Source organism: Giraffa tippelskirchi, chromosome 14 (assembly GCF_054371585.1).
Source record: "Giraffa tippelskirchi isolate mGirTip1 chromosome 14, T2T-mGirTip1v1.2.pri, whole genome shotgun sequence".
Taxonomy (NCBI): domain Eukaryota; kingdom Metazoa; phylum Chordata; class Mammalia; order Artiodactyla; family Giraffidae; genus Giraffa; species Giraffa tippelskirchi.
The window spans coordinates 26,650,782-26,663,794 of NC_137288.1; positions in this window are offsets into that span (position 1 = coordinate 26,650,782).

The window sequence follows — 13,013 nt, forward strand, 5'->3', positions numbered from 1 at the left end:
CGTCTGGGGTGATGTGGTGTACTTGGACAACAAGCGTTTGAAATGAATCGAAAACCTTGAGTTCAGGAGGTAAGGCTGTGGACAGCAACTGTTTCCCTATTGTTTCTGCCATCCTAGCCAATAATTAACCCCATCGCAGTGCTCAGGAGTCTTTCTCTGGGGAGGATTGACCTTCGACTTCACACCTCTGTGCTGCTTGGGAAATCACATTTGCCACACTAAATGGAATCATCACAATGGCCATAGCCTTTTTTTTCCCCCAGGCTGTTTCATTTATTCTGCATAACTAGTCACTTTCTCCCTCAGGGGAAATTCATAAAAGATCTCGAGCCTCTGATCTTCCCTGTTAAAGGGGACAGAGCGAATAAGTCACGGCCAAGCCTCCTGGTGGGGTTACATGAGGCTGCACCTACAGAAAACCGGATTTGAGGATTATCAGAACACAGCGTCTGTGCTTCGTGCTCCTAAACTCTAATGAAGCATCATGCATCCCTTAAAAATTTTGTTTTGGTTTGAAATCTTGGTCTTTCTTGTTTTATTTTTCTTTTTTCTTCTTTTTTTTTTTTCATCCCGGGGCTGCCCTAGGTCACATCATGCTTTAAGAAAATAAAAAGGCTTCGTTAGGCAGTATCTGTAACAGATGTCAGTTCAAACTGAGCACCCTAAAGAGAAGCCAACTACACCTTTGGCAGCCAGAAATGAATACATCCTGAATCCAACAAGACAAACGTGTCCAAAGGGCTATTCTAACAGATTTGACTCCACATTGTAAAGTGCTCGAGTGAATGCAACAATAAAGGGTAGATGTATATTTCAACACCCTAGGAGTTCATTTCTGTCAATCAATGGCTGGAATTTACTTTGTGGATATTACCTAAAGGTGTTTTTGAATCACTGGACATTTGGAAGCCTGGTTTGAAACATGCATTTAAATAGAAGCTGAATGTCTTAAAAGCTTTCTGACCATTTGAAGCTGTTCAGAAAATAACATTTCAGAGTAGTAGAGCAATGTCACTGGATTTTCAGAGGGGGAGGGGGAAGCTGAGCAACACTGAGTGAATTGTTCCACTGATGTGTGTAGCAGGGAAGCCACAGAACAGAAGCCAGAATTCTCCAACGCTCACTGTTTTGCGTTCTACCACTATGTGATACTTAATTGTGAAGGAACATCATTAGGAAGGAAAGTTGTGCATCTGCTGTGATGGAGAAGCAGTAGTGATTATAGGAAGAGCATGCCAAGCTGGAGCATGGACCAAAAAACCTACATGGATCATGGGGAGAATGACTTATTCCAAGAACCGAGAGAGCCAGGTACTATATTAAGCAGGGACTCATCAAATCTTGGGGGCATCACTGGTGGCTCAGCTAGCAAAGAACCCGCAAGACAATGCAGGAGATACAAGAGAGGTGGGTTCAATCCCTGGGTTGGGAAGATCCCCTGGAGAAGGTAATGGAAACATGCTCCAGTATTCTTGCCTGGAAAATTCCATGGACAGAGGAGCCTGGCAGGCTACAGTTGATGGAGTCACAAAGAGTCAGACATGACTGAGTGTGCAGGCATGCAAGCGCATCAAATCTTAGATCTCATCTCAGATATAAGAATGAGTCTCCCATATGTGTTACAAAAGAGGAACCTGTGGCTTAGGTCCAGGTCACACAACCAGTGAGGGTCAGAGTGGCACCTGGCAGGCAGCCTGCCACCTCTGAGCATACTCCGTGACTACATCACGTAGCCGTTACCTATGTGCTCCAGCGTGATGGTGAGTGAGGTGGCTGGGAGTCTTAAGGACTCAGGGTCTCAAAGCTTTGTGTAGGGTTACACTGGGGTACGAGGTGCTGAGGGTCAGCTGTGCCCAGTGAGGAGTGCTCAGCCTACACAGTCAGCAGGGGCCAGACTTGGAGCTGTTACACTTTCTCCTGGGCCCAGACTGGCCATGGAGATATCTCAGAGATGAGGAGGCGGAGATTAGAATTCAGGGCTGCAGGGGTGACTCCATCAGTGGGAAGGGAACCACGCAGGGAAGAAGCAGCAGAGTTCTTCACTAAGTAATAAGTGAAAGGGTTTGCAGGGGTCCGAACTGGATGTGCGGACTGAGAGTCCACAAAGACGATAGAGAAGGGCTTCAGGGAGCAGAAGAATGAGTGGAAACTCCAGGGTTTGCCCAGTGCTTGGAGACAAAGCAGGTCTGAGCGGGAGAGTCGAGACGCCTTGGTGAACACATGAGGCATTTCACTGAGACACTACACGTGCTGGTCTTAGAAGCAGAGCTCCTCTTGGCTTAGAGGAAGGCTATCCTAGACTCAAGGCTTCCTCGGGTGGCGCAGTGATAAAGAATCCATCTGCCAATGCAGGAGACGCAGGGAATGCAGGTTTGATCCCTGGGTCAGGAGGATCCCCTGGAGGAGGAAATGGCAACTCACTCCAGTATTCTTGCCTGGAGAATCCCATGGGCAGAGGAGCCTGGCAGACCACAGTCCATAGAGTTGCAGAGAGTAGGACATGACTGAACAACTGAGCGTGCATACATCCTAGACTCAGCAAAGTTTAACACCAAGCCTCAAAAGAATTGAGCTTATCTGCAGTAAAGTAATAGCTTCCCAGAATAAAATTAACACTCTTCAAAAGAAGGAAACAAAATCCAGACTAGACTCCATAGTACAGCACACAGTTAAAAATTATGAAGAAACAAAGAAGAAAGCAACATGACTCATGGGTAAGGGAGGGAAGAATAGTCAATACAAACAAACCAGACAAGATAGAAAAGTAGAGAGTAACATATACAGGCTTTAAAACACTTGCATGTGTATTAAAAGACTTCTAGGTCTAATAGTCCATGAAAAATGTTATATATATTTATATAAAAGTTCAGAAGAGTCCTTGCTTCAATGAGATTCAGCAAATAATTTAATGAGCCCTTTAAAAAGTGCTGAATACATTACCGGACACTAAGAATAATAAAATAAACATGAACAAAGTCATCCCCTGCCTTTATGGAATCTAGTAATGGTCGAAATTAAACACACAATTTTCACTGAGTGGTAAGGATGCTAGGATAGCGTGAACACACTTTGCACTAAAGCAAAAGGAATCTGATTTGCTTGGAGGTAAAAGAAAACTGGAAGGAGAGAAATAACCAAGATTTTTCTAGAAAGCTACCCACAAATCCCTATATTCCATGCCTGTAGTTTGCCTTGAATATGTACTCCAAAATTCTTTCAGAGACCTAAGCCTGTCCCTTATCCATTAAATGGCGGTTTGAATATACTGTTTCTTAATGCAGAAAGTAAAAGTCGCTCAGTCATGTCCAACTCTTTGCGACGCCATGGACTGTAGCCTGCCAGGCTCTTCTGTGCATGGAATTCTCCAGGCAAGAATATTGGAGTGAGTAGCCATTCCCTTCTCCAGGGGGTCTTCCCAACACAGGGATCGAACCCAGGTCTCCCCCTTTGCAGGCGGATTCTTCACCATCTGAGCCACCAGGGAAGCCCTCTTAATGCAGAAGGGATAGTGAAAAAATAACTAAACATTAGAGCTGCATTCCAAGATTCTTACCTGAAGAAGCAGCCCCTAAACTCTAAAGAGGATGTGACATAAGCAATCATTAGTTAACCAGAAATAGAACGTTGTAAACCGCCTCTTTGAGACAGAAAATGTGAAATCAGTAGCATAAGTGTATCCCTAAGAAGAAAATGATCTTTAATTAAAAGAAGCTTTTTGAGCTGCTATAAAAAACTACCATTGACTGGATGGTTTATACACAACAAAAATTTCTTACATTTTTGGGGGCTGGGACGTCCAAGATCAAGGTGCTGGAAGATACCGTGTTTGGTGGGGGCTCACTTCCTGAACCATAAAAAACCATCTTCTCGCTATGTTCTCAGACAGAGGAAGAGGAAAGAGCTTTCTGAGACTCTTTTCTAAGAGCATAAATACTATTAATGAGAGCTCTATCCTCATGACCCAATCAACTCCCAAAAACCCCACCTCCAAATACCACCAAATTGGGGAATAGGTTTCAACATAGGAAATCTGGAGGAGGGGACAATTGTAAGTCTATCACAGAAACTATGAAGGAATCACTTGGGTCTAAACTATTTGGTTTGTCCAGGTAAAGCTTTGTAAATTGTCTTCTCTGAGCTGATGAGAAAGCTAAAGGATATAGAATATTTATGACCCAAGGCACTGAACAAATTGCCCATTCCCTGATTAATCAGTTTGAGGCAAAGATAGATAACAAATAAGATTAAATTTGAGGGTGTTCTGTCATTTATCACAAGTTACAAAACTTCTCAGTTGAGGTTTTTTAATCCAATGGAAGGAGTTACGGACCTTGGTTTCAAATTATTTGACTTTTATTTTTCAGTCTAGAAAATAACTCTTTAAAAATTATCTTTATACATACTTAAAGTGCTATGAAAATTCAAAAAAAATGTTATGAAAGTATAACATGATTAAGGGAATTATAAAACTTCTGATAATTTAAATTAAAATAATTTAAAACTTCTAGTAATAATAGACATGATAAAACATCTGTCGTAGGAGATAGTACTATTGCTAATCAGTTACAGAGTGAATCAATATGCAAGGTCATTTGCTTTCTTCCCTCTTTTTTTATTTTATTTATTTGTTTACTGAAGTAACAAGTAAAAAACAATTTATTTACTTGTTTTATTGAAGTAGAGTTAACCTCAAGATTATATTAGTTTCCAGTGTAAAACATAATGATTTGATACTTTTATAGATTTCCCTTTCTTTTTCTTATCACATCCAGAACTAGCTCCTTTGTTTCATGTACTATCTGAACTCCACAAGCTTCTGATATATGAGATTGCAGCATGATTTTTGGGTTTTGCTCTGCAGTGGATTAAGCAAAGTTTTGTTCCAAAAACCAATATCCTGATTCCCTGCAAAGGATCCTGTGAACAGAGGAATTTTACCCTCCAGAGTCCTAGGATGATTTTACAGTCTCAGTATTTATTGTGAAGGGATAGGGGAACCTCATCTAGAAAAACATCTTAGCACAGGTTTTAGTTATTTATTTATTTTTCCTACTCTCTTCCACCCAACACTTGCTGAAATACCTCTGCTCCACAAAATTTTCCTTGTACATTATTTGCCCTGTACATTATTGCATGCACTGCTTGGGCAGTTAATCATCATAGTAATCGTTTTTTTTTTTCTTCCTCCTGCCCCAGAAAGACTGTCTTCAGAGACTTATTTTGGCCCTCTGCTGACTTTTTTAACAAAATAATTATAGATATGCAAGTGGCAGAGAGAAAGAAATCTGCTTGGCTTCCCTAGTGACTCAGTGGTAAAGAATTCACCTGCCAATGCAGGGGACATGGGTTCAATCCCTTGTCCAGGAAGATCCCACATGTCAGGGGGCAACTAAGCCCATGAGCCACAGCTACTGAGTGTGTGCTCTAGAGCCCGTGCTTTGCAACAAGAGAAGCCACGGCAATGAGAGCCCTGTGCCCCTCAACTAGAGAGTAGCCCCCACTCACCGCAACTAGAGAAAAGCCCTCACAGCAACAAAGACCCAACACAGCCAAAAATAAATACATTAAAAAAAAAAAATCTGCCCATGAAGCCGCAGGACCAAGGTCGGCATTTTCCCTTTCGAGATGTACTAACTGTAAACAGCCCCTCAGTAAATGCTCCCGCCTGCGATCCTCTAAGGAGAAGCGGTTTGTAAGTAGGCAGGAACTATGGACACGATGTTGTTTCTATTATCCTTGGTCTTCACCAGCTTTGTCTGCCAGCAATGGCTAAAAACCAAACCTCCAAAGGATTAAAAAAAAAAAAAAAGAGGAGAAAGCAGTATATTGATAATATATGTTCTCCAGTGTTTGACTCATGCACTCTTCTTAAGAGTGGTAAAAATATTACCTGGTATAAATGTTCACCCACCTTTTGCCCCCAGGCTTCTGTACTTAGTACAAGGTTTAAAGAGAAGTTAGCATGAGTACCACCCCTTTCTGAAGAAGTCTTAACAGGCTTGCAAAATGGCACCATTTTTTACAATTAATTTTTATTGGAGTTTATTTGCTTTACAGGGTTGTATTAGTTTCTGCTGCACAACAAAGTGAATCAGCCATATGCATATATAAATATGTCCCCTCTTTTTTGGATTTCCTTCCCATTTATGTCACCACAGAATACTGAGGAGTGTTCTCTGAGCTATACTGTAGATTCTCATTGTTGTTGTTCAGTCCCTAAGTTATATCTGACTCTTTGCGACCCTAGAGACTGCAGCACACCAGGCTTCCCTCTCCTTCACTATCTTCCTGAGTTTGCTCAAACTCAATTCCACTGAGTCGGTGATGCCATCCAACCATCTCATCCTCTGTCACCCCCTTCTCCTCCTGCCTTCAATCTTTCCCAGCATCAGGGTCTTTTCCAAAGAGTTGGCGCTTCACATCAGGTGTCCACAGATTCTCACTAGTTACCTATTTTATATATAGCAGTGTATCTATGTCAATCCCAGTCTCCCAGTTCATCCCACCCCAACTTTTCCCCCTTGTTGTCCATACGTGTTTTCCCTACATCTGTGACTCTCTACCATTTTTCTATATTCTACATATATGTGTTAATGTGCAGGATTTGTTTTTCCTCTTTCTGACTTGCTTCACCCTGTGTGACAGTCTCCAGGTCCATCCATGTCTCTACCAATGACCCAAAAACTGATGCCAGTTTTTATGGCATCTTAAGACCCCAGGCGATAAATGATTTTAAAGCAAGTGAAAATCACACATGCCATGCAAATAGATGCTATGGAAAAACAAAGCACTGTGAGAACTAATGACCCCAAAGCTTGTAGGTCTCCAGTAGCCTCTATATCAGGTCAGTTAATACAGGAGGGGAGGATTATACTGCAGGAACTGCCACTGAATCTTCACAAATGAGCAGGAGGAACAAGGCTCACCAGGCTCACTTCCCCTCCCAGCGCTGACGCCAGCTCATTCACCATGCAGACCAGGCAGCTGGTGTCAGAAGCATGGCTTTGTAAACATCTCTACTTTCTAAAAGAGAACATAATTCTGCTCCCCTGCTGTATTTCTTCACTTATAGCTGTCTGAATTGAAAAGGCAGATGTTTTATTTGGGGAATTGACTGCAAGGGTGATTGCTTTCAGGTGAAACAGTTAATAAATTAAAATTTAGGGAGCAGAGAAGTCTACTCAGGGAATAAAACTCTACCTAAATGTGAGGAGAAAGAGCTCCACTTGTTGTTCTTGGAAAAGATCTGTGGATAATTAGATAATTAGGAGAGGAGGAGGGTGGTGAAACAGTCATATTGATTAGCTGTCTAAAATTTGCCCTATCGCTAAACCTGAAGCCAGACATTTTGTTACTGAAATAAAACTTGTTGTACAAGGTTGGAGCCCCATGCAAAGGCAAGTACCATAGGCTGTGCATTGTACTTCACAGTGGCCCCCACCCCTGGGACCTCAGTTTCTTTTAAACAAAGTCTCTTTTATTTGAATGCTTCTCTGCCTTAATCCTACCTCCCACCCCTGTCCCCTCAGCATCTTCCCATAACCCTTTATAGAAAAACATCCGCAAGAATAATCTTGACCCACCATTCGGGGCTGCATTCCCCACTCACTTTTCAACCCACTCCAACTTCACTTCCGTCTCTGCCATTTCACTGGATGCTCTCGTGGGAAAGCCCAGTGACCTTCCTCCCACAGACCCTCTGAGCATCCTTCAGCCTTCACACTCTGAGACATTGTGACAGGATCCCTCCTGACCACTTCCTCTTTCTGAAAACCCATCTTTCCCTGGTTTCCCAGAGCCCACATCTTGCCAGTGATGCTCCCGTGTCTCTGGATATTCTCTCTGCATTCTAGAAACACACTCAGAGTAGTTCTGAATAAATATTTGCTCCATAAATAAGAAATGAAGGAGAGAGTGAGTAAAAGATAGATTGAATTCAAGCTCTAAAGGGAATATGGGTGAGGGAGTCATGATCCACAGACAATTGTTTTGGAATGAAACTTTGGACACTGTATCTGGATACCACCCACCTCTCACATTCTCAGAACCCGGGACAAGGGTACCAACACAAGCCTGAGACACATAGACCTTTCATCATCTTATCAACATCTTGGGCTTGTACCAGGAGAGGACTGGCATGCCCGCCAGGGGACAAGGGGTGGTGTACAATGTCAAGTTTCCTCCACCCTTTCAGCCCACCCCTGATGGCAGCTGCCCCAAGGACACCCCTCCGACCAAGGGTGAGGAGACAGCATCTGATCTCAGCCCCTGGAGGGACAGGCAGGGAAGAAGCCTGGGCAGGCTATGGAAGCCAGCTTGGGGACTTTGGGGCAGGGATTTGAAGAACTGGAGCAAGGTCTAAAGAAGAAGAATTGAGCAGGTTCTGGAGGAAGAGTCCGTTATCCTTCTAGAAGAATGTGTTAGGAAAAGCCAGAAAAGGGGTCCCCTAACATGTCCCAGACCAGGGCCCAGGAGGAGCATGTGGGACTGGTCTCTACCATCTTTTGGCTTTTTTATTGAAGAATCTAAGGCTCCCCCTTGGCTGTCCTTAGGAAACATCAGAATTGGGTTTAGAAACATAGAAAAGGTTCTTTTTCATCTGTGATGAGGGTGTGTATCTTAAAGAATCGGAGGTGCTCTGGAGGGCCCATGCTCTCAACCAAGCCTTGGGTATTACACTTTATATACATTCTATATATCTTATATGCGTGTATGCTCAATCACTCAGTTGTGTCTGACTCTTTGCGACCCCATAGACTGTAGCCCACTAGACTCTTCTGTCCATGGAGTTTTCCAGGCAAGAATACAGGAGTAGGTTGCATTTCCTACTCCAGGGGATCTTCCTGACCCAGTGATTGACCCCACGTCTCCTGCATCTTCTGCATTGGTGGGTGGATTCTTCACCACTGAGCCACCTGGGAAGCTCTCTCACCCACGCCGCCTCATATTTACTCCCAAACTGTTCCCTCAAGATGGCTCTACCAGAGTTTCTGGGTCCAAGTGTGTCCACTAAGCAAGCAGCCCAAGACAAAGTGGGCACTGTTTGCCCATAGGCCAGATGGGCCCCAGGAGAGGGTTACTCTGGGAATTCTGGGCAGAGAATATATATCCTATATATATTCTATTCCTATGCTTTTTAGTTGCTTCTCTGACTTTTTTACATTATATCTTAAAATAATATAATAGATGATGGGCGCAAGGAAGATACCAGACAACATTCAAGCAACATTGTTTTTTCTCCCTGTTTGGAGGCTGCTCAGTACCAAATGAGGGAAATTTTACAAGCAAAGGTTGTGGAAAAGAGATGGAGAACTTAATCAGACAGAGGTTTAATTAAAAACTAATGAAGTGAGAAGACTGGGCTTACCCAGGATGAAAATTATTTCATTGTCCGTTAGCCTGTTTGTTCATTATCTGAGCTGGTATTTTCAACTTACTCGTATGCATCTAGAGAAAAATAATACTTTACTTAGCAAAATTAATCATGTATACTACCAATCTGCATCTATTTACACACGTGTATTCATTCATTTCACATTACAGAATGGCAAAAAATGGGAAAGTCGTGAATGTTGTGTGTAATTTGATGCTGCTAATTATGAATATTTATGATGAAAATGCAAGAAAACGTCCATGTGTTAGACTTGAAAGAATCTGTGGACTTTGAAAATTATTCCTTTTGGGCCTGGAAAAATGCAAAAACTTATGAAATTGCAGACACTCTTTCTCCCTCTCTTCTCATCTCCAGCCACACAACCCTTGAATTATATGCCATGCTGGCCCTTAAATATATCAAGCACTTCTACACATCTGTGCTTCTGCACATGCTTGTCTATTTCTCCTTAGAAATTCCTTCTCCCTTTATCATTGAATAAGATTGTGCTCATTCTTCAAAGTATAGATCAAATGCATCCCACTTGGGAAGTCTCCCCCCCCACCTCCCATTCTACCATCAAAATCAATCATTTCCTGTTGTTGCCACAAAGTATGATGTAACTTATGTCATCATACTGGGTTCAAGTACCATTTGTGTTACTAGCTGTGTGATTTTGGCTAAATTTTTGTCCCTTATTTTTGTCATTGGTAAATTGGGGGCAGTGATAGGTTATACCTCAGGATGTCCTTCTGAGGTTTAAATTAACTATGAAAGAAAAATCGATGAAGGATTTTGAAACAATATCCAGGATAATGTAAGTGCCCATGAAATGCTAGCTGTTATATAATATGTTTTTGTTATAGCATATCACATAAATGGTTACAACATCTATTTGTCTATTTATTAGCTTATCAGAACTTTGCCTTTTTATTTCCAGTTCCTTGATGTTTATTACAAACAGAGCTTTCAACAAATTTTGTTGAAATGCAATACAGAAACCCTAAACTTACTTAGACTATATGTCTAAAATGTTACAAAGTAGTGAGTTTCTTTGTATGAGTTAGCTATTGTATAAAGAAAGCACAAGTAGATAATTTTACCAAAATTGTAAAAATGTTTACAACTCAAAGGCCTGGGAAAATGGCTGACTTAACAGTTTTCATTGTACAATAATTGTGTTAAAGACAAAGTAGTAATGTATAATTCCCTAGTCAATGACGGATTGACAATGGCTCTGAATTATGCCCTATTTTACATAAATTGATATCACATTTTTTCCACAAGCATTTCTAGAAAACTGACTCAGGAAGGCACAGTGTCATTTGTTAATGGACAAATTGTCATTTTGCGATAATAGACTGAAGACGTGAATGCCTCATATAGAGGTCTTTCTGGGTCAATTAGCAATGGATAATTTAAGTACCAGATATCCTGGTTCTATGGAAGCTGTTCTCCATGGTCAGATAGAGTACACAACTCTTAGCTATACACATAATACATATATGCAAAACAATCATTGCATATAGTAGGGCAAGTGGCAAGGTTGTCCCTGTGTTTTAGTGGAAGAAGAGAAGAGGACTTGGACCAGAATTATCCCCAACAGGCAGGAGAGGAATCAGGAATTTAAGCCACAGCATCACGAAAAAATACGTTGCATCATAAGCACAATTACTATCCCCCAAGATGCTTCCATGTTATGCCTGGTCCAAAATGTGTTGCTGATGAAGGAGTCTCCTGAGCACCATGCTTCCTCTCCCTCCCCACCCAGATACCAGTGTTGTTGTTGTTCAGTCACTCAGTCTAGTATCCAACTCTTGGACTGCAGCACACCAGGCCTCCCTGTCCTTCTCCAACTCCCGGAGCTTGCTCAAACTCATGTCCATCAAGTCGGTGATGCCATCCAACCGTCTCATCCTCTGTCACTCCCTTCTCAATCTTTCCTGGCATTAGAGCCTTTTCCAGTGAGTCAGCTCTTCACATCAGGTGCCAAAGTATTGGAGCTTCAGCTTCACCATCAGTCCTTCCAATGAATATTCAGGGTTGATTTCCTTTAGGATGGACTGGTTGGATCTCCTTGCACTCTAAGGGACTCTCAAGAGTCTTCTCCAACACCACAGTTCAAAAGCATCAATTCGTTGGTGCTCAGCCTTCTTCATAGTCCAACTCTCATGTATCTACATGGTGTATCACAAAAAAGAGGAGCGTTCCATGTTTTGTTTTCATTGAAAAGTCACTGAAATCTGTATCTGTTGAAGTGATGGTGTTTGCTTCTTCAGTCGGGGAAAGCTCTGGGTTAACAGAAATTTGTGCGCTGGTGTCTGTCTATGGTATGAAATTAGAGGCTTCTTTGCAGAGGTCATTTTCTTGTAACCATTCCCAGATGTAACTGAAAGGAATTAAAAGTGATTCACTCTCCTTGGTTTTCCTCATCTCTTATAGATAAGAAATCTCCAGTCTTAACTCTATTAACTGGTTTTTCTCATCTCAAATATGAAACTCCCACTGCTTCCCACCATCGAGGCTAGTATTTTGAGGACTAAAGAAATCAGAGTTGTAGAAATTTTTGAGATGTAAATCCGTATTCTCTATATACTAAGTCTGTATACTCTCATAGTGAGTAGAAGACTTCTTATAGTGAGGACTCCTTAGTTGGTGGGAAGGGTTTAGTAAAACTGCAGAGATAGATGTTCCCTGGACCCCAGGTTTTGGAAAAAGAACTCAGCTGGTGCTGTTTAAAATGGAGATTTCTTTTCTCTCTCTTTTTTCCCCCATCCTTTGGAAAGAGACAGAAGCAGATAGAGAAATGGCAGTAAAAATGGGAGAGGAATAGAGGAAAAAATAGGAAAAAGCAGGTGGCATGAACCCCCTGTGATTCCACTAATCCTCCAAAAAGTGAAATCTAATCAACACTTGTTGCCAGAGGCTTTAATTATGTGTGTGTGGAAACCAGGCTCCTCAGGTGGCTCAGTGATAAAGAATCTGCCTGCCAATGCAGGAGACTCAGGAGATGCAGGTTCGATCCCTGGGTAGGGAAGATCCCCTGGGGGAGGAAATGGCAACCCACTCCAGGATTCTTGCCTGGGAAATCCCATGGACAGAGAAGCCTGGAGGGCTGCAGTCCATGGGATCACAAAGACTTAGCAACTGAGCGTGCACACACATATGGAAACCAGGGGTGAGGCTAAGAATCACCTCTTGGGAATGTTGGGAAAAAAACATAAACAGTGTGTGCAAGCTCAGCATGAGATGATCCTAAAAAAACTCCTTGCAAATTTGAAGAAATTGTAGAGGTGACCGTGGACTGTTCCAGACATGGACCTGGAATCAGCCCACTTTGTTTAGATCTCTGAAACCAGGGAAGCCCCACCTAGCCTCAAAGTCATTGAATGCCACTGAAGGAGAGGCTGGATCTGGGTTTCAGTAAATGATGCTTTCTCAAAAAAAGCACTTCTAATAGGGATATGCTTAACACTCCTTAAAATGTCTAAAATTCTGGTCTTAAAGCTGTACAGTGGTTGTATTCATTGAACATCAGAGCAAGTGATTCTAGAAAGGTTTGGGCTTATATGTATTTTTGTCCTCCAGGTTTTTCTACACTTACATGTTATAATTGAAGCAAGTGGCACAAACATCCTTT